The 21,123-nt window shown below is 50.9% G+C and overlaps 1 non-coding gene across 1 annotated transcript; it reads right to left on the reverse strand.

The window, feature by feature from the left end:
- Positions 1-20,801: 20,801 nt before the first annotated feature.
- Positions 20,802-20,906, reverse strand: LOC149767899 (U6 spliceosomal RNA). Its single transcript, XR_016400099.1, has one exon. It is a non-coding gene; the product is annotated as a U6 spliceosomal RNA (small nuclear RNA).
- Positions 20,907-21,123: the final 217 nt, after the last annotated feature.

Here is a 21,123-nt window from a genome sequence, read left to right on the forward strand (position 1 = left end):
ATTTGATCATGGATTTTGTATCACCGTAGGTGAACTACTAGTGGGATTTCATTAAAATGCCTAAATAAGTTTAAAAGTAAAGATTTGAGATGGTTGAATATGCTCATGAGTAACCTAATCTGGAATCTTTTAAATCATTGGGAAAGAAGTGAAAGGGAATGTGTGGTAGTCGTGTTTAGGCGACGATGTTGGACAAAGCTCTCAGGGCAAGACAAATTGGATTACATCTAGATCGCTAATGATAATTTTCTGCCACAGGTCCAATATCACTGTCCAATTTAATGCTTGTGTGCTCTATTGAAGGGTGGTGAAATTGTAAAGATAGCATCCGCTTATTGTGTTTAGGTACAAAACGAAAAATTAAAGAAACATTACAGAGGCATGTAAGAATATTATAAATTAATATTCTATCAAAGTGTCCCACACACCCTATAATACCCAATTAAAGGATTATGGGTCATTACTAGTCCAATTGTATTTATGGGTAGAAAACCTATTAAAAGAATCTTTTGGTCTTCTTGCTCGTAAGAGCCTTTTGGTTTTCTTGCTGGTAGAAAACCTATTAAAAAAGTCCTTTGGTCTTCTTGATGGTGGGAGACCTATAAAAGAAATGAGAGACTCTAGGGTTCATACCTACAATATAATTTGTACCTCCAACCATCGTGAGACACTCTTGAGGAACATTGTTAGGGTGATCCTTCTCTCTAAAAGCAAGGACAGATTTTACCTAATGGATACAGGTATGTCTTTATAGTTTTATATTCCGCGTTGATTATGATTAACATGATAATCCAAGATCTTGATGTATTTTCATATTTGAAAATTATAACATTTGGTATCAGAGCCATTGTTGTGGATTATTATGTTTTTCCATTGATATTAAGAATCTGCCATCAAATAAGGTTTGGAGATTATGATGGATTTATGTACTTCATTTCTGTCTATTTAGTTTTATAACCTATTATCAAAAATTTGTCCTAGAGCTATATAAATATGCATGCCTTCCACATGTTTGTCAAATTGACTCATCAACATTTTCTTTGTGGATACAGTTGCTATGGTTTTTGTGCCTGTTATTATTAATACAGTTTGGCTTGGTCTGAATTGTTTTTGGGCTTATAAAAGCAGGGTTTCCGTATACTAAATTTGAATCTTTACATGACCTGACGTAAATTTGACCCAACAGGCTTGGAAATTGGAACATTGTATTTTATGCATAAATGACAAATCCACTGCTTATGCCTACAGTGTTATATTGACAGAAATGAACACTCACTTAGAATGCATCAAATGCTTGTGCTGGCTGAGCAAAGCCTGTGGACATCAACACCATTTTTTTATCATCTCCCACCTCTAGAGAGTAAATAGGAAAATGAAGATAAACCTGTATGTGGCCGTCCTTGTAACTCCTCCCACTATTTTGATACACTTAGCTGGGAATGCTGATTTATGAGCTTGCTGTTATTAGCTTCCTATGCAGGTCTGCTAATAACCAAGTTGTTAGTTTTTCTATTATGTTTTTCTTTCCTGTTGTGTAAAACATGGGTCTGTCTATATTCTTGGAACATATTGTTCATGTGAAAAAACACTATAGGCATCTATTCATGAGAAGGAAGTATATTACTCATTGCAATATACCATCTTTCAACAAGGTGATGTCTTGATTCATGAACGTAATGGTGTTTCTCCCAAAACATGAAAGAATTAGATCTTGGTTTATAGGCCCTCAAAGTAATTTGTTTCTTGTTTAATCAGCAATGATAAGGACATCTAACTGGTTTGATAGATGATAATATCTGTTTATGTAATTTAAATAATAGTGCATCTGACTTCATCTGACATATAAAAAAAAAAATTTGAAAATTATTCTTATTACCTCTAGATTACCTTGTGCCCATTATGTGTTAAATTCTTAACTATTAATTGAATTTTATTATGGTTGGGCATGTATTTGTATGTAGAAATCTTAGTCCATTATATGTAAAATTCCATTATTACTTGATGAATTTTATTTATTGATTGGACATGAATTGTTTGAGGTAATCTATTTGTACTAAAATCATGTGAGAATTCGTTTGCCCAAAGGTACAAAATCTTACCTGATTTTAGATGGCAAATATTTGACATCATAATTATGAATGGATAATATTGGAGGGAACACTTGTATGTTAGGATCTTCCCAAAGGTTGGATCTTAATGATACGATTAGTTCATCCACTAATTTTTAATGTTGGAAGGAACAATTTGTATGTGAAAATTTCCTACCCAAAGGAGGAATTTTGATGATACTACTAGTTCATCCACAGAATTTAAATGCCGGAAGGAACACTTGTATGTTAGGATCCTCCCAAAGGTTGGATTTTAATGATACCCTAGTTCATCCATTATGATTTAAATTCTGATTATTATATTTATGAGTGTCTAATTCAAAGCATTAATGTGATTAAATTGAAATTCTTTGCAGTAAGTGTACCGGTCTCTTTACATTCACAAGCATCATCTGTCCCTATGCTGAATGGGAGTAACTTTTCAGAATGGATGGAGAGGGTCAGATTCACCTTAGGAGTTCTTGATCTAGATTTATCCCTTTTGACCCCAAAACCAGCTGCTCTTACTGAAAATAGTAGCAAAGATGAGAAAGACAATTTCATAGCCTGGGAGAGATCAAATAGGTTGAGCCTCATGTTTTTAAGAATGACCATAGCTGGAAACATCAAACACTCACTCCCTAGTACAGAGGATGCCAAAACCTTTTTGACAAGTGTTGAGGAGAGATTTCGCTCAGCAGATAAGTCTTTAGCGGGGACCTTAATGGCTAGACTTACCACAATGAAATATAATGGGGCTAAGGGAATGCAAGAGCATATCCTTGAGATGACAAATATAGCTGCCAAACTTGAAACTCTAAGAATGAAAGTAGAGGAGTCCTTTATTGTTCAATTCATCCTGAACTCATTGCCACCTCAGTATGGTCCATTCCAGATGCACTACAATTCTATCAAGGATAAATGGAATGTGAATGAGTTGGCTAGTATGGTGGTTCAGGAGGAGATAAGATTAAAACAACAAGGGACTTTTCTGCTAATTTTGTGACTCAAGAAGCTGGAAAGAAAAAGCATCATTATGGGAAAGGAAAGAAACAAGCACCACCAAAGGGAAAGGGACCTGCTAAAGGCAATCAGGTTCAAGGAAAGGATACAAAATGTCATTTCTGTAGGAAGCCTGGACGCATGAAAGCTGAGTGTCCAAAGCGTAAGGCTTGGTTCGAAAAGAAGGGTAAGCTTTATGCTTGTGTATGTTTCGAATCAAATCTTGTAAGCGTTCCTACTAATACTTGGTGGTTAGATTCGGGTGCTAATGTTCATGTTTCCTTAACAATGCAGGGATTCCTTGCAAGCCGTACACCAAATCCAATTGAATGTTTCATCTTCATGGGAAATGAGAATAAGGCAGAAGTTTTGGCCATTGGAACTTTTCGTTTAATTTTAAGTACCGGTCATTGTTTAGACCTTCATGATACTATTTTTGTGCCTTCTGTAAGGCGTAATTTGATTTCCTTGTCAAGACTTGACATTGACGGCTACTCTTTTTCCTTTCAGAATGGTTGTTTTAGTTTGTTTAAGAATGTTATTCCTATTGGTTCTGGTTTTCTTTCTAATGGCCTTTATCAGCTTTGCCTTGATAATACCTTTATTAAAAATGTTTACACCCAACACCATGAAGTTTGTATTGGAATGAAAAGGAACATGATTAATGAAAAGTCTTATGACTTGTGGCATAAAAGGTTGGGGCATATCTCCAAAGAAAGGTTACAGAGATTAGTAAAGGAAGGGATTCTTCCGATTTTGGATTTTACTGATCTCGGTATGTGTGTGGATTGCATTAAAGGAAAGCAAACCAAACATACAAAGAAAAGTGCCACAAGGAGTAGGGAGCTTCTTGAAATAATTCATACAGATATATGTGGACCTTTCTCCACAGAATATTTTGGGGGAGAAAAGTATTTTATCACCTTTATAGATGATTTTTCACGGTATGGATATATTTATTTGCTACATGAAAAATCTCAAGCCGCTACGGTCCTTGAGATATTTCTCACTGAGGTTGAAAGGCAATTAGATAGAAAGGTGAAAATCATAAGATCAGATCGAGGTGGTGAGTACTATGGTAGATATAATGAATCGGGTCGTAACCCTGGCCCATTCGCCAAACTTCTTGAACAACGTGGCATTGTGGCACAATACACTATGCCTGGTACGCCTCAGCAGAATGGTGTTGCTGAGAGGCGTAATCGGACATTACTGGATATGGTTAGGAGTATGATAAGCAATTCTACCTTACCTAAGTCATTGTGGAGTGAAGCTCTTAAGACTGCTGTGTATATCTTAAACCGTGTCCCTAGTAAGTCAGTTCCAAAAACTCCTTTTGAGTTATGGACTGGAAGGGTACCAAGTTTGAGACATATGCATGTCTGGGGTTGTCCAGCTGAAGCAAGGCTTTACAGTCCACATGAAAAGAAATTGGATCCTAGAACTATAAGCGGGTACTTTATTGGTTACCCAGAGAGATCCAAAGGGTATAGGTTTTATTGTCCCAACCATAGTCCGAGAATAGTAGAAACTGGAAATGCCAAATTCCTTGAGCTTAGTGAAGTCAGTGGAGTAAAGAATTGAGAGATGTAATCATTGAGGAAGTACAGGTTGATGTTCCAATACCCACTTTTTCAGAAAGCATTATTGTTCCGCCTAATGATCATTCTAATGATACTGTGGAACAAGTAAATAATGATCCATCTCATAATGAGAATGCCACTGATGAACAAGCTATGGAGATACCAGAACAGATGATGTTACGCAGATCTCAGAGGGAACGGAGACCTGCTATTTCATTTGATTATGTAATGTATGTCCAGGAACATGAATTTGACATTGGAACAAGTAATGATCCAGTTACGTTTTCACAAATTAAAGGAAGAAGTGATTCTGATAAATGGATTGATGCCATAAAGGAAGAGTTAAAATCCATGGCCCAAAACAAAGTCTGGGATCTTGTTGAATTGCCTGAAGGATGCAAAAGAGTCGGATGTAAATGAGTTTTCAAAAGAAAACATGACTCTAAAGGCAATGTGCAATAATATAAAGCCAGACTTGTGGCGAAAGGTTTTACTCAGAAACAGGGCATTGATTATAAAGAGACTTTTTCTCCGGTATCTAAAAAGGACTCTTTCAGAATTATTATGGCATTGGTGGCTCATTTCGATTTGGAGTTGCACCAAATGGATGTGAAAACGGCCTTTTTGAATGGAAGTTTGGATGAAGAGGTCTACATGGAGCAGCCGGAAGGCTTCTCTGAAGAGGGTAAAGGTCACTTGGTTTGTAAGCTCAATAAGTCAATCTATGGACTTAAACAAGCTTCTCGACAATGGTATCTAAAGTTTCATAATACCATTATTACCTTTGGATTTAAGAAAAACGTCGTTGATCGATGTATATATCTAAAGGTCAGTGGGAGCAAGTTTATTTTTCTAGTCCTGTATGTTGATGACATATTGTTGGGCAGTAGTGATATGGGTTTACTGTATGAAACTAAGAGTTTTCTCTCAAAGAATTTTGAAATGAAAGACATGGGTGAGGCATCTTTCGTGATTGGAATCGAAATCTTTCGAGACCGAAAACGAGGATTGTTGGGATTGTCTCAGAAAAGTTACATAGGAAGAATTCTTGAGAGATTTGGCATGAAAGATTGTTCATCTTTAGATACCCCGATAACGAAAGGTGATAAGTTCAGCATCTCACAATGTCCAAAGACTGATTGGGAGCGGAAGGAGATGGAAAAGATTCCGTATGCATCTGTTGTGGGAAGCTTGATATATGCGCAAACTTGTACGAGGCCAGATATCAGTTTTGCAGTTGGCATGCTTGGGCGTTACCAAAGTAATCCAGGAATGTCCCATTGGAAAGCTGCGAAGAGGGTACTGCGCTATTTGCAAGGAACTAAGGATTATTTGCTCACCTTTAGAAGAACTGATAATCTAGAGGTGATCGGATACTCAGACTCTGATTTTGCTGGTTGCTCAGATAGCAGAAAATCCACTTCTGGTAATGTGTTTTTGCTAGCAGGTGGAGCTATTTCCTGGAAGAGTATGAAGCAAACTATTACTGCTTCGTCTACAATGGAGGCTGAGTTTGTGGCGTGCTTTGAAGCCACAGTGCATGGTTTATGGCTGAGGAACTTTATCTCAGGACTTGGAGTTGTCGACTCTATAGCCAAGCCGCTGAGAATTTATTGTGATAATTCCTCTGCAGTCTTTTTCTCCAAGAATGACAAGTATTCTAATGGTGCGAAGCATATGGAGCTCAAATACCTTAGTGTCAAGGAGGAAGTACAGAAACAAACAGTGTCCATAGAACACATTGAGACTTCACTTATGGTTGCTGATCCTTTGACGAAAGGATTAACAGGAAAGAAATTTAAAGAACATGTTGACAGTATGGGTCTTATGTATTTATCCATGTTTTGAACATGTTAGTGAGCTCATTAATGTATTGAATGTTTTCTTCAAGACATACATGGATATCCAAGTATAATTGTTTCTGTTTTCTTGTTTTCCACTTATATGTACATTGAATTGTGTGGATGAAAGATGACAAGAAAAATGTCTGAAATAGGCATGAATATGAACCCAAGGCATAATGATAGTAGCCTTAAACCCCTATAAAAGATCATGTTGAATGAAGTTGCTAGTGTTGTGGTACATGGAAGGAATTTTGTTGATTGAATAACAAATGACCGCCATGACTCGCATTGGTAGCCAATTTGACATTGATATAATGGAACTCATATGAAGTATATTGGACTAGGAAGGTTTTCTAATGAAAAGCGTGCACGTGTATGATTTTAATGTCATAACCCATAATAGTCGTTTATTATATAAAAAAAAAATTTGAAGTATTTTCAAATTACGAAGAATGTTTTATTTTGTTTTATGGGTGTATGGGTCAAGTGGGAGAATGTAAGAATATTATAAATTAATATTCTATTAAAGTGTCCCACACACCCTATAATACCCAATTAAAGGATTATGGGTCATTACTAGTCCAATTGTATTTATGGGTAGAAAACCTATTAAAAGAATCTTTTGGTCTTCTTGCTCGTAAGAGCCTTTTGGTTTTCTTGCTGGTAGAAAACCTATTAAAAGAGTCCTTTGGTCTTCTTGATGGTGGGAGACCTATAAAAGAAATGAGAGACTCTAGGGTTCATACCTACAATATAATTTGTGCCTCTAACCATCGTGAGACACTCTTGAGGAACATTGTTAGGGTGATCCTTCTCTCTAAAAGCAAGGACAGATTTTACCTAATGGATACAGGTATGTCTTTATAGTTTTATATTCCGCGTTGATTGTGATTAACATGATTGTTACGGGGGAACTAAGCCGCCATGCTCCACGTGACCGGCACGCGCGCCCATGAAGACTACGGCTGTCCTTTGATCCAGCAATCCGACCCCGAGTCGGACATCTTCGGCTCCACAGCCCGACCTCGAGTCGGCTGCCCTTCGATCCAGCAGTCCGGCCCCGAGTCGGACATCTTCGGCTTCGCGGCCCGACCCCGAGTCGGCTGCCCCTTAATCTAGCAATCCGACCCCAAGTCGGATATCCTCAGCACCGCAGCCCGACCCCGGGTCGGCTGCCCCCTGATCCAGCACTCCGACCCCGAGTCGGAGATCTCTTGATAACGACAGGCTGCTTCCCAGAGGCACGCCGAGGCCTCCTGCTCCACTACTCCCTGCAACGGCTGTATCCGATGCTGTTCCACGATCTCCTGTATCAGCCGTACAAAGCGGAACTCCACTACGCCCTGTCATGGCCGTACCCAGCGCTGCTCCACGACGCCCTGTAACGGCCATGTCAGTGGCCACTCCGCCGCGCCCACGATGACAAACCCCCCTCAGAGACCCCCCAGCCAGGTATATATGCGGCTGGGGGGAGAAGGGGGGGGGTAAGCAATATCTTCCAGAGCACTCTCTTGCTTGCGATTATTATCTCTCCTTCTCCTCCAATCTCCTCTGACTTGATCGTCGGAGGGCCCCCACTACCCCAGTGGTGGTGCGAGGCTTGCTCGCAGGTTTCCCGGTGGAAGGTGGAGCGTAACCAACACCAACCAAGACAACTCAGACGGAACCCCGTTCACACCGCTGTGTCAATCGTTCTCGGTTTGGACCACCAGCAACAGTTGGCGCTAGAAGGAGGGCCTGATCTCAGAGCGATCGTAATGGCACGGCGAGGTGGTCGTGGAGCTTCCAATGCCTCCGGTCGCGGGGCCTCTCGCGCCTCCGGCCGGGAGGCCGCTGCGTCTCCAACACATTCTCAGCAACACTCCACCATTCCACCCCCCATTCAGATGGTCGAAGCCGCTCAGTTCGACCAGTTAGCCCAGCAGGTTCGCACCCTCGCGGAGGTAGTGCAGAACCTGCAGGGTGTGATGTCTCGAGCGCCACAGCGGGCCCAGGAGCCGCTGCCCCCCGAGCGCTCACCTGTCTTCCTCAACCCGCGCTCCTTCCTCTCCCATGGGGAGGAGCGCCGGCGCGAGGAAGGTTCTCGAGCACGGTCCATTCTGCCAGGACCTTCTCATCGAAGCTGCGCGGGGTACGAGAGGCGGACCCGGGCGCGTTCTCCGACCCCCCAGTCCTCGAGGGGCCCGCACTCCAGTCGGTCCCCCTCGCGCCGCTCCTTGTCTCCCACCCACCGGTCGCGCTCCCTGGACCGGCGGGTGGACGATCTCCACAGACAACTCCAGGTCCTGAAGGGCCACTCCAAAGATCTCTTCGCCGACATGGAGATCTCCTCCCAACCAGCGCTTGCCTCGAGGATCCTGCGGACCCTAAATCCGCCGGGATTCAAAATGCCGGCGATCGAGCCCTATGACGGGGCGGCGGACCCGCGGGATCACGTGGAGAGTTTCAGGACTCTTATGCTCCTCCATGGAGCATCAGATCCCCTCCTCTGCAAGGCCTTCCCGGCGACCCTCCGTGGCCCAGCCAGGGCGTGGTTCGCCGGCCTGGAGGCTGACTCTATCCAGTCCTTTGACCAGTTCACTCGCCTCTTCATCAGCCATTTCGCCGTCAGTAGCCGGCGGCGATTGGTTTCCGACTCCCTCTTTGATGTCCGGCAAAACGAGGGAGAAAGCCTGCGGGATTACCTTACCCGCTTCAACAAGGCTACATTGGAGGTCCGGAACCTGAGCCAGGAGGTGGCTCTCTCAGCCCTGAAGCGTGGCTTCCGGAAGGGCAGACTCACCTTCTCCCTGGACAAACGCCTGCCGCGGAGCTTTCCGGAGCTGTTGTCTCGGGCGAACCAGTATGCAGACGCCGAGGAGGCAGCCGCCCACCGGAACAAGGAGGCCGCCGAGGCCCCTCTAAAGCTCGGGAAGAAAAGGCGAAAAGAGGCACCCCAGAGGAGGAGCCCGACGCCTCAACATCAGCGCAGAAGCCCGTCACCGGCGAGGAACCACGGCGCCCCACGCCCTCGTTCTCCGCACCGACGCTTCAACCGGTACACCCCACTCCTGGCCCCCCGGGCCCAGATCCTTATGGAGGTCAAGGGGCGGGAGAACCTTCCGGTCCCGAGGCAGATGAAGAAAATCCCTGGGAGGAGGCCCTCTCGAGCGTACTGTGAGTACCACCGAGACCACGGCCACGACACCGAAGACTGCTTCCAGCTTCGGGACGAGATCGAGGCTCTCATCCGCCGAGGGCGTCTCGGTCGATATGTAAACGACCGACGTCCCCCCGCAGACCCGCGCCCGGCCGACCCGGCCCCTCAGGAGCCTCGGGAGCAGAATCGACCCGTCGCGGGCGTGATCCACACCATCACTGGGGGCTGCTCTCGGCCTGTGAGGAACGCAGGGGGCTCGGTGGAAGCATCAGGGGTGGCCGTCGCGAAGAGGCAGCGGGTCGGAAATGTAATCACTTTTTGTGATGAGGATGTAAAGGGGGTTCAGACCCCCCATGATGATGCCATGGTGATCTCCCTCACTATGGCGAACTATGATGTAAGGCGTGTTCTTGTGGATAGTGGAAGCTCAGCTGATATTTTGTTTTACGAGGCCTTCCAAAAGATGAGCTTGTCCCGACGAGTGTTGCACAAAACATCCACCCCCCTCATAGGATTCACTGGAGACGCTATCTCGGCCGAAGGTGTCGTTGAGCTGCCTGTGACTGCGGGCGTTGCACCCGCAGAAGCCACGGTGCGGCTCGGGTTCTTGGTCGTCCGTGTTCCCTCGGCCTACAACGCTATCCTCGGACGACCCGGACTGAACGCCCTTCGCGCGGTAGTCTCTACATACCATTTGCTAATGCGGTTCCCCACGGCGGCCGGGATTGGAGAGGTCCGAGGTGACCAACCGACCGCACGGCAATGTTTCCTAGCAACTCTCAAAGGGAAGAAGCCCGTGGAGGCCCTAAGCGTCGAGTCCCTTGACGCCAGAGACGAGGTGGCTTTGCGGCACGGGGAGCCGGCCGAGGGTGTGATCGAAGTTCCCCTTGAGGAGGGTCGTCCGGACCGTACGGTCCGGGTCGGTGCAAACCTCGACTCGGAAGCTCGGCTCAGGTTAGTGGAATTCCTCCGAGCCAATGCTGATGTATTTGCCTGGTCGGCGGCCGATGTACCTGGGATCGACCCAGAGGTCATTTCTCACGCCCTCAACGTCGACCCGACCCACCGACCAGTAAAGCAGAAGAAGAGACACTGTGCCCCGGATCGGATCCGGGTGGTCGACCAGGAGGTAGACAAACTCTTGGATGCAGGCTTCATAAGGGAGGTGAGCTACCCCGAGTGGCTGGCAAACGTCGTACTTGTCCGGAAGGCGAGCGGGAAGTGGAGGATGTGCGTCGACTACACCGACCTGAACAAGGCGTGCCCCAAGGATAGCTTTCCGCTTCCACGGATAGACCAACTGGTCGACGCGACTTCCGGCTATCAGCTGCTGTCTTTCATGGACGCCTTCTCCGGCTACAACCAAATAATGATGGCTCCACAGGACGAGGAGAAAACTGCCTTTATAACAGACCGGGGGCTGTACTGTTACAAGGTAATGCCCTTTGGTCTGAAGAATGCTGGCGCCACTTACCAGCGCCTCGTCAATAAAATCTTCAAGGAGCAGATTGGCCGGAACATGGAGGTGTACGTGGACGATATGCTGGTGAAGAATCGCCATGCAGACCAGCACATTGCGGATCTGGAGGAGACTTTCGCCACCTTGCGGAAGTTTCGCGTGAAGCTGAACCCAGCGAAGTGCGCCTTTGGTGCTTCGGCCGGGAGGTTCCTCGGTTTCATTGTCAACCAGCGGGGGATCGAGGCCAACCCGGACAAAATCAAGGCCATCCAAGATATGTCCCCTCCGACCAAAGTGAAGGAGGTTCAGGAGCTCGCTGGAAGGGTCGCCGCGCTCGGACGATTTGTGGCAAAATCGGCCGAACGCTGCCAACCGTTCTTCAAGGTGTTGAAGCGTCCGAAAGACTTCCTTTGGACGGCCGAATGTCAAGTGGCATTCGACCAACTCAAGGAGTACTTGGCGTCTCCTTCCCTGCTGTCCAAGCCGCAAGAGGGGGAGATGCTCTACCTCTATCTGGCGGTCTCCCCAACCGCAGTCAGCGCAGTACTGGTTCGGGAAGAGGCAAAGCTCCAGAAGCCTGTGTACTACATCAGCCGGGTCCTACGGGATGCCGAGACGCGGTATGCGAAGGCGGAAAAGATCGCCTTCGCGCTGCTCACTGCGGCCAGGAGGCTTCGCCCCTATTTTCAGGCTCATCCTGTCACCCTCTTGACCGATCAACCACTGCGGCAGATCCTCAGCAATCCTGAGAATGCGGGACGGCTGGTGAAGTGGGCAGTAGAACTTGGTGAGTTCGACATCCGCTACCAGCCCCGACCCGCCATCAAGGCCCAGGTGCTCGCGGACTTCCTCGCTGAGTGCACTGTGCAGGAGGCGGAACCTAGGCCGCCGGAAACACCCAGCCTCGACCTCCCAATCTGGACGCTTCACATTGATGGGTCGTCGAACCCCGAAGGTGGAGGGGCCGGGCTGGTCCTTACCAGTCCCGATGGAGTGATAGCCGAGTATGCCTTGAGGTTCGGATTTCCAGTGACCAACAACGAGGCGGAATACGAGGCCCTAGTCACAGGACTCAAACTCACCAAGGAGCTCGGCATCCGGCGTTTGAAGGTCTTCACCGACTCCCAGCTGGTGGTCGGGCAGGTCCGAGGGGAGTTCGAGGCTCGGAGCCCGACCATGCAGAGCTATGTCTGGAAGGTGCAAGCACTCATTCCCGACCTCGGCAGTGTTGACATTCAGCAGGTCCCAAGAAGCGAAAATGCCAGGGCCGACAGGCTGTCCCGCTTGGTGGGCGCAGACGCGCACAACTTGTCGAGGGCGATCTACCTGGAGACCCTGGATGCCCCGAGCATCGGCGAGGCCGGAGCGGTGATGGCGATTGATCCGGAGCCATCTTGGATGGACCCGCTCGTCGCCTACCTCGCCGAAGGAATCCTCCCAGAGGACGAAGATCAAGCTCGGCGACTCGTCATGAAGTCCGCCCACTACGTACTCTATGAAGGGAGGCTGTATCGGACCTCGTTCACCGCCCCCCTCTTAAGGTGCCTCCGCCCCTCGGAAGCGGCCTACACCCTCAGCGAAGTCCACGAAGGCATCTGCGGATCGCACCTGGGGGCTAGGTCCTTGGCGCATAAGATCATGAGGCAAGGCTATTATTGGCCTACCTTGTTGGAGGACTCAAAGGATCATGTGCGGAAATGTGACGCCTGCCAGCGCCACGCCAACGTCCAGAGAGTCCCTTCTGTCCCCCTGGCACCAATCACTGCACCCTGGCCCTTTGCCCAGTGGGGAATGGATATCCTCGGACCATTCCCCGTCGCTTCAGCTCAGCGGAAATTTTTGATTGTTGCAATCGACTACTTCACCAAGTGGGTGGAGGCAGAGCTGCTGGCCACTATCGCGGAGGTGCAAGTCCGGAAGTTCGTGAAGAAGAACATCATTGTCCGATTTGGGGTACCTCGGGTCCTCATCTCGGATAATGGGCGACAGTTCGACAACAAGCATTTCCGTGACTTCTGCGAGGAGTTCGGGATCGAGCATCGGTTCACATCTGTGTCGCATCCCCAAACCAACGGCGAGGCCGAGGTCACAAATCGGACAATCCTCCAAGGAATCAAAGCGCGAATCGGTCGGACGGGGCAAGCTTGGGTCGAAGAACTCGAGAATGTCCTTTGGGCGTATCGGACCACGCATCGGACCCCTACCGGGGAGACGCCTTTCAGCCTAACCTATGGCACGGAAGCCGTTGTCCCCGTGGAGCTCGGACTCCCCTCACCTCGGGTGGCCGTGCACCGACCCGAGGCCAATTCGGAACAACTCCGAGGGAACCTGGATCTCTTGGAAGAAGCGAGGGAAATGGCGCAGGTTCGGATGGCGATGTATCAGCGGAGGGTGGCCCGATATAACAACTCCAAGGTCCGACCGAAGCTTTTCAGAATCGGAGATCTGGTGCTAAGGCGAGCTAAAGCATCTCGACCTGCGGAAGGTGGGAAGCTAGCGCCAAATTGGGAAGGCCCATATAAGGTTCGCTGGGTAAACCGACCTGGCTCCTACCAGCTGGAGGCCCTAGATGGTCGAGAAATTCTAAGGAGCTGGAATTTCGCTAACCTGCGGATGTATTACCAGTAGAACGACGATGCCAGAAAGATAGTTCAAAAATGTATAACGCTTTGCATTTCAATAATTTCTGGTTACAACGGCGTGCTCGTGTGATTACAAGGAATTCCCAAGGGAGAATTAGGGTGTAAAGAAAGTAAAGAAGAGGTGGAGACTCCGAGGAGCTGAAGATCTAGGATCCCGAAACCTCCATCTGAAGCGGTTGCAATCCCGTCGGAAGTGGGTGCTTCCAACCGGAGGCGCCATCGGCGTCTCACGAAAGAGACGAAGAGCCGGCGCGGATGAAGAAGAAGTGGACGAAGGAGAAGTCCACACTGCCTCCAACCGGAGGCGCCATCCACGCCCCACGAAGAGGATGAGGAGCCGCCGCCGACGAAGCTCCCGCTGCCTCCAGAGGAACGCCACCTCCAAGGGATATTCCGGTCCTCCCCAGTGTTAGGGGAGAGAAGGAATACGAGGGGGAAGAGCATATGGAGGCGCGGTCCCGGATCAGGCGTCTGGTGCAGAGCTCAATCGGGAGGCTGAACTTCAAGGAGGGGAGATGTGATCCCGGATGAAACACCTAGAGCGGAGTTCCGCCGGGGAGACCCTCCTTGCTGATCCCAGATGAAACGGCTAGTTGGTTGAAGTCGCGAGGGGCGCACCTCCCGTTCCTTCGGCAGGAGTCTCTCAGCCATGCGCCAGAGAGAAGGTCCACGATCCATGGCAACTTGAACAGCTCCGGCTTGGCAGGCTCCATCGCACCTGCACCTATATTTATAGCCAAACTGCGGCCCCCCGGTCGTTCCGATACGGGTGGCTCCAATAAATGCGGGCGCATTGAATCCGGAGCCGATCCGGCTCTCAAGGCGTATCTTTCCGCGATTTCCTAAGCGTCATTCTCCTTAATCGCATTTTTTGTGCAGGACACTCCGGGTGCCCTGTACCCCTAGGTCTACGTATCTCCGCCCGCGCCCAGGCCGCATCCGCCTCGAAGAACGCGCGCATCGCGGCCGCTTAACTGACACTCCTCGCAAGCAGCAACTGGCGATCCGATTTCCCAGGTAACGCATCAATTAGCGTTTAATGCCCTTCTGGTGTTCCCCAGGCAACGCTTGGAGAAGAGGAGAAACACGATCGCAGCTGGCCACGGAGAAACCCCGTCGGGCTGCAAGCGACAGGCGCATGGCCAACGAGCGGAATTTCCCGAGGCACGGCCCTCGGATGCCAGGCTAACCCGATGATCATCCCGGGAGCAGACTAGCCTGAAGCCCCGACCGGTCGCCTTGGCTTGCGCCAGCCTTGGCCGACCAACGAGCGGAATCTCCCGAGGCTCGGCCCTCGGATGCCAGGCTAACCCGATGACCATCCCGGGACCAGACTAGCCTGAAGCCCCGACCGGTCGCCTCGGCTTGCGCCAGCCTTGGCCGACCAACGAGCGGAATCTCCCGAGGCTCGGCCCTCGGATGCCAGGCTAACCCGATGATCATCCCGGGAGCAGACTAGCCTGAAGCCACGACCGGTCGCCTTGGCTTGCGCCAGCCTTGGCCGACCAACGAGCGGAATCTCCCGAGGCTCGGCCCTCGGATGCCAGGCTAACCCGATGATCATCCCGGGAGCAGACTAGCCTGAAGCCCCGACCGGTCGCCTTGGCTTGCGCCAGTCTTGGCCGACCAACGAGCGGAATCTCCCGAGGCTCGGCCCTCGGATGCCAGGCTAACCCGATGACCATCCCGGGAGCAGACTAGCCTGAAGTCCCGACCGGTCGCCTCGGCTTGCGCCAGCCTTGGCCGACCAACGAGCGGAATCTCCCGAGGCTCGGCCCTCGGATGCCAGGCTAACCCGATGACCATCCCAGGACCAGACTAGCCTGAAGCCCCGACCGGTCGCCTCGGCTTGCGCCAGCCTTGGCCGACCAACGAGCGGAATTTCCTGAGGCCTAACCCTCGGATGCCTGGCTTAGTGCCGGAAGAATTTCCTAAGGCCTAACCCTCGGATGCCTGGCTTAGTGCCGGAAGAATTTCCTGAGGCCTAACCCTCGGATGCCTGGCTTAGTGCCGGAAGAATTTCCTGAGGCCTAACCCTCGGATGCCTGGCTTAGTGCCGGAAGAATTTCCTGAGGCCTAACCCTCGGATGCCTGGCTTAGCGCCGGAAGAATTTTCTGAGGCCTAACCCTCGGATGCCTGGCTTAGTGCCGGAAGAATTTTCTGAGGCCTAACCCTCGGATGCCTGGCTTAGCGCCGGAAGAATTTCCTGAGGCCTAACCCTCGGATGCCTGGCTTAGTGCCGGAAGAATTTCCTGAGGCCTAACCCTCGGATGCCTGGCTTAGTGCTGGAAGAATTTCCTGAGGCCTAACCCTCGGATGCCTGGCTTAGTGCCGGAAGAATTTCCTGAGGCCTAACCCTCGGATGCCTGGCTTAGTGCCGGAAGAATTTCCTGAGGCCTAACCCTCGGATGCCTGGTTTAGTGCCGGAAGAATTTCCTGAGGCCTAACCCTCGGGTGCCTGGCTTAGCGCCGGAAGAATTTCCTGAGGCCTAACCCTCGGATGCCTGGCTTAGTGCCGGAAGAATTTCCTGAGGCCTAACCCTCGGATGCCTGGCCTAGCGCCGGAAGAATTTCCTGAGGCCTAACCCTCGGATGCCTGGCTTAGGGCCGGAAGAACTTCGAGAGTCAGGAGTCGGCAAGACGTCGCCAAGAGTTAAAAAGAAAAAAAGAGGAGGACGAAAGCGAGATGAAGAAACATTCGACTTGTATTAATTTTCATTGTTTCAGGGCCAAGGCCCATACAATTTGGCAAAATGCCGACATACAAAAAAAGAGGACAACGAAAGGTACAAGAGGTCAGCTTGGAGAAACCCCCGGGTCGGGAGCGTCGGGCTCGTCCGCAGGGGGTAGGGAGGCGGTAGGAGAATCAGCAGGCGATGGCGCCGGAGAGGAGTCGAGAAGGGAAATCCCACTCAGGTCAACTTCGGGGTACTTAGCCGACACCCTTGCCAGGCCCTCCTCGAAGCCTAAGATGAAGGATTCGGACCCCGCGTCCGACGCGTCACGGACGAACTCGTCAGACTGACGATAGGCCCGTACCGCCTCCGACATATCACGGGTGAACTCGGCGGACTGACGATAAGCCTGTACCGCCTGGCGCCAGATCTCCGCACTCTTCTCGGCCAGCGCCGCCTCTGCTCGCTCCTTAATCTGAGCCTTAGCCTCCAAGACCTTCGCCACAATCCGGTCTTCAGCCTCGGAGGAGACCCTCAGCAGATTAGCCTGAGCCTCCTTACGCTCCGCCTCGGCAGCAGTGCGAGCGGCCTCAGCTTCCTCCAGGCGCGAACGGAGCTCTTGGTCGTTCGCGCGGGACCTCTCCAAGGCTGACTCCAACTCGCCCAGTTTGGCTTCAAGAGACCGGGTTCGGTTGCGGGCGCTGTCGGCAGACCGCTGAGCCTTCTTCCACCTCTCTCGATAGTCCGCGACCTTCCGGCACTGCTTTTCAGCTCGTTCCCCCGCCTTCTTAACCCTGCTTTCGAGGCCCGAGGCGACTTTGAGTTGCTCCCGAGCTTCCAACAGTTGCTTCTCGAGGGCGGCGAAGCCGAGTGCCCGCTCTTCGGCCTCCCGGAGCCTCGCCTCGAGGTCCCCGGTCGTCCTGCCCGCCACGGCCTGGCCTCCCTCTTCCACTGCTTTCAGTCGGTGCTCGGCCTTCGCCAGAAGCCCCGCCTGTTCCTTGTAGCACTCCTCTAGACGGATCATGTACTGGGCGAGCTAAGAGATAGGAAAAGTGAGGGCGTCAGGCGGAGAACAACAGAGCTAATAAATGGTGAAAAGCAGCCAGAAGAACACTCACCGACATGAGACAGACACAGCTGGCAGCCCCGACGTCAGAGACCCCCAACTCCCGGACCCGCCGACGGTCCTTCTCCAGCAGCACTGTTTCGATGAGGTTTCGGGCGCCATCGGTAGTGAAGGCCGACCCCGATTTCTCTCCGGAGCCGGATGGTGGTTCTGCAGCCTTACCCTTATCCATCGCCTGGGAAAGAGTCCTGCTGATTGTGCTCGGGGCGGGGGTCACTCCAGGAATTGATAGGGCCCCACTCGGCCGGGGCCTCGGCGCGTCCCTCCTCGGATCATCAGGAGCCGGCTGAGTCGAAGGCCGGACCGGGGACCGATCACGCCCGACCCGTCTGTCTCGAGCGGGCTCGGATGATACCTCCGGAATAGCGGCAGTCTCACCACCGGAGGGCTGATACAGCGTCAGCTGCCGGTCCGTGCCCACGGCGTCTCCCTGATCGGTGGGCCCGGACTCGTCGGTCGGCGTCGGAGGCACCTCCTTGCGGGACTTCTTCGCCGGCGGGGCCCCGCTCGGAGGAGCTCGATTCCTCCTCCGGACCGCTTCCAGTAGGGACGACCTACCAACAGCCGGTCCCTTGTCCGACCGCATGACGTCGTCAATCTCTGCAACAAGAACGAGATGGTCGAGGGCTGAGAAACCGAAGGAAAGAACGAGACGAAAGAGGAGAAAAGAGTCAAAAAAGAAATGGTGGTGGGCTCACGGTCGGTGGGGACCGAGCTCAGACCGACATTCACCAAGGTATCCTCGGAAATAAGGCGGGCCACCGGGGGGAGCTGGCCCTCGGCAACCAACCCCTTCAAGGCGGCCAAGCCATCGGATTCCTCCCTCGACAGTCTCGATAGGCCGATCGGGGACTTCATCGGCATCTCCCAGGTCGCCCTGATTTCCCAAGAGGGATCTACATCGATGAAGAAGAAACGCTCCTTCCAGCCGTGAATGGAGGAAGGAGCCTCTTTGACGAGGCCGCACCCTCGCCGCGCCGCAAAGCACCACCATCCTTTGTCCTGGGGGTGGCCACTCAGGCTGTAGAACTCCCAAAAAATATTCAGAGTGGCGGGAATCTCGTGCATGCGGCAGAGAACCTGGAAGACCGTCAGGGCACGCCACGAGTTCGGCACCAGTTGCGTCGGCGCAACTCTTAAACCCCGGAGTACCTGCACGACTAAGTCCGAAGGGGGAAAGCGGAACCCGGCCTGGAGAATGCTCTCATTGATGGCGATCTTCCCTGGAGGAGGATGGGACATCCTCTCCTCAGGCCCCGGGAGCGTAACGTTGCAGGCCTCGGGAAGGTGGTACCGAGCCATGAGTTTGTCTAAGTCCTCGGCGACCAGCTCCGACTTAATGCGGTCTGCTCTCACTTCGCCCATTCCTAATGGCCAATAAACCTACGGTCAGGACGGGGACAAGAAGGGGGGAAAGACCGGAACGACTGGGGTACACTAGTACAAAAGGAGAAAGTACGAAGAGCCCTAAGTAGAAGAATGGGGTAACTCACCGGAAGAGAAGGAAGAACGGCTCCGAGAGCGTCAAAGGAGAAGCAAGCGAACAGTCCGACGGCAACAACGGCAGCGCAAAGGGGAAACTCGAAAATGTCTGTAAAGAGGAAGACGGACGGGGGAGGGCCCCCGGTTAAATAGGCGGAAAGGCGGGTGATGCCTCGATGACGCCAGAGGACGCCTGGCCGCCGAAGGGTCGCTCGCGCCCCAAAGGCAAATCGACACCATTAAGGAAGGATGTCCGCCGAAATCCTCAGACTGCCAGGTCAGCAACAACCGCCATACGCCATAAAGAAGGCGGGGAGCTCGAAGCGCGCGCGCCTCTCCGAGGGATGGCGGCAATCTCGAAGCATCACTCCCTTCACCCGTTCCCCTTCTGGTTCCAGGCTCGGAAGTGGGGGGCTACTGTTACGGGGGAACTAAGCCGCCATGCTCCACGTGACTGGCACGCGCGCCCATGAAGACTACGGCTGTCCTTTGATCCAGCAATCCGACCCCGAGTCGGACATCTTCGGCTCCACAGCCCGACCTCGAGTCGGCTGCCCTTCGATCCAGCAGTCCGGCCCCGAGTCGGACATCTTCGGCTTCGCGGCCCGACCCCGAGTCGGCTGCCCCTTAATCTAGCAATCCGACCCCAAGTCGGATATCCTCAGCACCGCAGCCCGACCCCGGGTCGGCTGCCCCCTGATCCAGCACTCCGACCCCGAGTCGGAGATCTCTTGATAACGACAGGCTGCTTCCCAGAGGCACGCCGAGGCCTCCTGCTCCACTACTCCCTGCAACGGCTGTATTCGATGCTGTTCCACGATCTCCTGTATCAGCCGTACAAAGCGGAACTCCACTACGCCCTGTCATGGCCGTACCCAGCGCTGCTCCACGACGCCCTGTAACGGCCATGTCAGTGGCCACTCCGCCGCGCCCACGATGACAAACCCCCCTCAGAGACCCCCCAGCCAGGTATATATGCGGCTGGGGGGAGAAGGGGGGGGGTAAGCAATATCTTCCAGAGCACTCTCTTGCTTGCGATTATTATCTCTCATTCTCCTCCAATCTCCTCTGACTTGATCGTCGGAGGGCCCCCACTACCCCAGTGGTGGTGCGAGGCTTGCTCGCAGGTTTCCCGGTGGAAGGTGGAGCGTAACCAACACCAACCAAGACAACTCAGACGGAACCCCGTTCACACCGCTGTGTCAATCGTTCTCGGTTTGGACCACCAGCAACAATGATAATCCAAGATCTTGATGTATTTTCATATTTGAAAATTATAACAAGGCACCCTCCAAGTTGGCACCAATTAGATTTATATTCTAAAAAAATTAAAAATTTCAATTAGCTACCGATGTAACAACTCAGGATTTCACCTAAAATGGCTAGCCGAAATATATTATTTGAGTTTCTTAGTCCTCTATAAGTACCCAAGAACACTTTGGTGAATAACTGATGTGATACTAAATACACGTCTGCACGGATCCTAACATACTCCCTCGTTCAAATTCATTCAAATCTAATCATAAGCACCACGATCGGCCCATGATCTGCCTTCATTAACTCGTATTGTAGTATCCCCTAGTCCATATTGGCTATGGGCCGAGTTTGCTCTGATACCATTTGTAGCAACTTAGGATCTCACCCAAAAAAGCTAACCACAAGGTTTTATTTGGGTTTATTGATCTAGTATAAGTACCCAAGATCTACTTAGTAAATAACCGATGTGGGACTCAACATATGCTTGCATGGGTTCTTCCATAAAAAAATTTGGACCATTTCTCGATTTATGTATCATATGCGCAGGGCCCATGCTAATCTTCTCTATATCGTTCCAATTTTATCGAATGTGTGTGTGTGTGTGTATATATGATCATGGATTTTGTATCATCGCAGGTGAACTACTAGTGGGATTTCATTAAAATGCCTAAATAAGTTTCAAAGTAAAGATTTGAGGTGGTTGAATATGCTCATGAGTAACCTAATCTGGAATCTTTTAAATTATTGGAGCATAGAATTGATATCGTCAAAAGAGAGATCAATGTCAAATTGTAGAATGGAATTGTCAAGAAAATCTAGAGTTGGC

Source organism: Phoenix dactylifera, chromosome 3 (assembly GCF_051530095.1).
Source record: "Phoenix dactylifera cultivar Ajwa chromosome 3, Ajwa_hap1_PhDact_Kaust_v1.1, whole genome shotgun sequence".
Taxonomy (NCBI): Eukaryota; Viridiplantae; Streptophyta; class Magnoliopsida; order Arecales; family Arecaceae; genus Phoenix; species Phoenix dactylifera.